We start from the raw sequence: 5,136 nt of genomic DNA, 5'->3' as shown, positions 1-5,136 counted from the left end.
TTGTGTAGATGGAACTGCCATTCACTGGCTTTGAGCTGACCTTCATCATCGTTGCCTTCATCATCTTCTCTCTCTTCAGTTTGGCTTCAGTCTGCTTTCAGCCACAGGCAGCCCAGCCAGGTACACATTTAACCTCTGATATCACCACAGAGACCAACGTCAGCCTCTCTAACGCTGATTATCTATGCTCTATCTCAGAAAAAGATGTCTATCAAGTGAAGAAACTGCAGCCATGTAACAGGAAGCAGAGAGTGATCATCAAAGAAGCTGGACAGAATGCATAAAGCAAACATTATAAACCTCAGCTGAGTGAAGGCAAAACTGAAAACACCGCTTACTGTTCTGTTTGTTTTGGATTAGTGTTGACGCAATGCCCATTACAGTAGGTTCCCACAATAAAGATAAGGTGGCAATAAACTTGTACCCTATTAATTATACAGCTTCATGAGTTATGAGTATCGCTATAAGGTAATCATTAAGAAGTATAACACAAATGGCTAGTAGCATAACGTGATCTCAGCGTATTTGTTTAGGTATCTGGAGAGGACGATTAGCTAAACTTGTAGAGCAAAGATCGTGTTTGTACAGTTTATCACTGTAACACCACATCTTTTCTTTCCTCTATGATAATTTGCTCTTTAGCTCCATCTACAGTTTTCAAAAAGCATCAGCTGAATTCTAAACTGAGGCCATGGAAAGGAGGTAGAGTTAAATGCCGGGAGCTGAAGAACCAGACAGAGCCGAACACTGATGCGCAGATCTCTGACAAGCCGTGATGTCTGAGTTAGGATTTAACAAACCAAGTGACTTTAGGCCCCTGTAGCCCTCGTGGGGTGACATCCCAGGGGGTTAGAGGCTGCTCCCTGTGGAGAATGCCCCTCGACCCTTGAGCCCTCCGTCACTCCTCTGTAGTCAGCTGTCGTCTAGCTTTGGTGTGTAATGATGATCCTGTGTGTGTGTGTGTGTGTGTGTGTGTGTGTGTGTACTGGGTGTGTACTCCTGTTCATGTGTATATGCAGCCATTGAGGTTAGTATTGGGCTGTTGAAGAGATAAAGGGTCTTCAGAGCAATTAAGCTCTGGCTGGATGGCTACAGCCCTCATTAACACTGACGATATTGTGGCATGACAACAGACCCACTATCACTCTAATGATGGTCAATGAACTAACTCAACAGGCCACAATCCACACCCGTGCACACAGACACAAGGGCAAAGACACACCCCTACAAATTCAGACATCACGGCACATTTCAACTATGACCACTCGTTTCATCACCTACACTCTGCTCCTGAATGAGAAACAGAGCTCTGGCCATCACGTCAGCTCTTTGATTCAGAAGACCTTAGACTATAGAAACATCTCACATGCAAACGAGAGGGGTGATCATTTTTAAAAAGAAACAAACGTAAACTCTTCCATTTAAAGCACAAGGAGGTCATAATTATATGCAGTCTTTGGACTATTTGTGAATCTTATAATGTCTTATAATGCCAATATTTGTTTTTATTCTGTTTATTTTGGTTTTCTTGGTATTCATTCCCTCTTCTGTGCCAGAGAAACAAAGAAATATTAACTGTAAATATCAGCTTAGCTGTTGAACCACGTTGTCTTTGAACATTCACCCATCACTAAATTGACCGAATCTTATTTTCAGGCAAGCAGTATTTCCAACAAGGCTTATAACAACCTATATGCCTATATTAGCCTTCATTATTTTCTCATCTAATCCATTCTGTATCATATTACCCAGAAATTTCCCAGAAATTCAGAACTCATTCACATTGTCTTTCTTGAACAACCAGCAATGTGTAAAATGGAAATCTGTTCAGCTTTCTATCATAACATGTAGCCCAACTGCTAAATATTTACATTTGAGAACCTATGATGAAAAATATTTATAACTAAATATTTCCGTTAAACCGACTGGTTCTGGTATCTTTGTTTTCAGCAAAATAAATCCTTGATAAATCATAATGCTGTGTTATATTGGTCATGAAATATTTCAATATTACCATTGAGCAGTCCCGCTGCTCATGACGTTTTAATATAACTGTGTCTAATGTAAAAGGCAGTTGTGTATGAATGGTACTGTGAAATCTGGTAATAAAGATGGAAAGTTTATTGGGTGTATTTTGTTCTATCTCTAATGCAAATTAAAAACTGTAGCACAGAGAATCACCAGATCCTCAACCATCATCAAATCTACAGCTGTACTGCCATATCAGCTAAACATCAGTATCAACCTATTTTTTGTTTATGCCTCCAGTGAAGTTGAAAAGACTTTCAAGAATGGTGATCTGGAGCCTCAATGGGGAAAACACCTCACTAAAAAGTTCTACTGGTCACCCATCTACAGCATGTACCTTATATTACCATCTCAGTGTTTTAATGATATGTACTAATGATCACCTGAGTCTAAAAGTTACAGGGGCATTTTATGGGGCACTGTTCTTCCGAGCAAGTTTTGTCAGAGATAAAGAAAGCTCCTTATCTGCTGATCCCAGTCAGGAGATGATGACAGAGGGAAAGAAGAAAGTGAAACTTTAAGAGGAGGGGAGGAGATGCTGTAAAGTCAGTACAGCTGCTGGGAAGACCAGGACTGCTGTTAACACTCATAATAACAGCAGCCCTGCAGTCCAACTGTTTTCTGAGCTGCACACTAATTCAGAGCACACTGCCTGCTGAGTTCAGGCACACATTAGACTAAAATGTGAGCACGCTGAGCGACGGGATTAATAACGGGGCTGGTACTTGGGAATGTTTCAAAAAATGGTCACACATAAGGCTGCAAATAATTTGCTACCAGCTACTTTTTCTCATTTAGTCACATCATGGTTCTGAAATGTCAAAAAAAAATATTTTAACGTTTACTGCTATGTTGGACAAACTGCCCAAACTCAGACTTTTGAGTTTTACAACTTCAGCAGTCCAATTAAAATTTTTGAGAGTTTTGCTTGAAAATACTGACAAAAAAGTATTTAATCAGCTAATAAAATTCTTGCTCTAATCCAGAAAGAGGCTGATGTTTTAGCGCAGATACAAACGGCAAGACTGCATTTTGGTTACTTTACATTCAGAAAGGTAAATCCACTTTCCGAATGGTTTCCATCACACACATGAACACATAAAGCACACTATCCTGATGCTGTTTTATCAAAGCAGAAAGAAACAGTTTAGATAAATGCTCATCCTTCTCAGTCATTTCCACAGCAAAAGTGGATTTGCAGCTGTTCTGTTTTCTATCTATGTCAACTCATTATCTTCACATGTTATCTTGGGCTCGCTTGGGGATTTTGTTGTTTGTTAAACACTTCATACAATGTAAAAATGCACTGCACTGTTTAAGTAACCAAAGATGGCTCTCACGCAATGAAAGAACAAGCTTCACCTGCAGCCCTGCCAGGGTACTGCAGCAGTTTGAGAGCTCACCCAGTCTGTGTGTGCCTCTCTCACAGGGGTGTGTTCAAGCAGGCTGGGTAATCCTCGTAAACACGAATAATCCCTTTTATAAGTGCAAATTATTACAACACGCTCTGCGGCGAAGACCTGGTGGGAGAATCTGGTATGAATCTTACTCCAAAGGGCAGGTAGACAGAAAGTGAGGAACACGGAGAGGCAGAGGTCTGGCAGGAGTTAGCGGGCAGTGGATACCAGGTGGCTGTGAATGACAATTGAGACCAAATAAGCATATTCAAATTGAGAAAATAAAAGTTTTTTAAATGACAAAGACAGCTGATATGCAAAGTGCAGCTCACCACAGAAACAAACTACATACCTCAGCTGAGTGTTTGCAGTGGGATGAATGAGTGTGTGTGTATGTGTGGTGTTGGGGAAGAATCTCTGTCATTTCAAGGAGCATTTTTGCAAACATCATAAAGCAATAAAAGGCAACATTTCAAAATGCGACACCAACAAACAACACTAAAAAACACAAAGACCCTGGCCTTGGCTTTATTCTTGAGGGCTGAGGGAGCTGACGGCCCAGGTGCTCGTTCAGACTCTCTGACTGTTTCAAACCCTGCGGTCCATTAGTGTCCTGCTGCTCCTCTAATCCTCATTCACATGTAACGGCTGACATTTCATCTTAATGTGTTAATTCATTAGCTGGGTGCTGAATGGAGAGACTCAGTCCACAGAGACGGCCGTCAGCAGACACACTAATGAGTCCCCCCCGCGCGCAACCGGTGACTGCAGAGCTAATGCCAAGTGAAGTGGGTTACCTGCTGCAGGAAACCCCAACGATGGGCTGCCTGGATGCCACGCAGGGCTGGGCATTGCTTGGAATGTGGCATAATAAAAACAGCGCTTATACAATACAGACTCTTTTTACCAAAACCAAACAAAAGAAGCAAAGCTGAGAGAAATGCTGCTGTTGTAAATGAAAAACCTGTCAGCACCACTCTTTGGGCTTTTAAATGTGCAAATTTCTGGTTTATTTGATTTATGTATTTATTTTAAATTTCACTGTGGATCCATTGTAAAAAAAAAATATTATTTAACGATTACTTAATCACTTTTGGCATAATAATAATGTCTTTTATCAGTGGGAAAAGCTGTGATGCAGTTAAAAATCCAGACTTTATCCCCTTCTTCATATTTTCTAAAGCCATCCAGATTGGAGTCCTTGCTAGCCAATTCTTACACCAGGGCTTTATGTTTGACAACCCTGCTCTAAAGTCAGCAAAATTTGATTTAAATCATGCCCCAATCCAAGGATGTGAACAAGATTAGATCTCTGAGAAGACTTTGCACAACATTTAACACTTTAATGTACAGTTACACCCACAGAAAAACAGCAACAAAAGCTCTAAAAATCCTTGCTGAGGTTCTGCTGCTCCCTCTCATCGGATGACGCCAAAAATAACTAAACAACCTTTATATAAGTTAGCCACAGAACGCTTTGTTTACTTCTCTGGTTATCCTTGTGCTATAAGATATTTATCAAGTTCACCAAGATATTGTGGGGGTTTTTTTTAAGTGTAACGGTTTATCCATGTGATGAGAGAAACAACCAACTAAATGCCAACATTACAGAGGCAGGCTTTCATGCTGCCACTCAGAGACAGTACACGGCATCTACACAGACAGTCAAGACGTCTTTGGCCATCATTAGTCTGCCGTCCCCTAGATTTCA

At 40.8% G+C, this 5,136-nt stretch overlaps 1 long non-coding RNA gene across 1 annotated transcript; it reads left to right on the top strand.

Annotated features, from left to right (window-relative positions):
* Positions 1-2,123, top strand: LOC120440569. The gene is made up of 2 exons (XR_005613342.1): positions 1-120; positions 199-2,123. It is a non-coding gene; the product is annotated as an uncharacterized LOC120440569 (long non-coding RNA).
* The last annotated feature ends 3,013 nt before the right edge of the window (positions 2,124-5,136 follow it).

Source organism: Oreochromis aureus, linkage group 6 (genome assembly GCF_013358895.1).
Source record: "Oreochromis aureus strain Israel breed Guangdong linkage group 6, ZZ_aureus, whole genome shotgun sequence".
In the NCBI taxonomy this organism is placed as follows: domain Eukaryota; kingdom Metazoa; phylum Chordata; class Actinopteri; order Cichliformes; family Cichlidae; genus Oreochromis; species Oreochromis aureus.
Note: the sequence above shows the minus strand (reverse complement) of the source record. Positions and strands in the feature narration are given on the sequence as shown.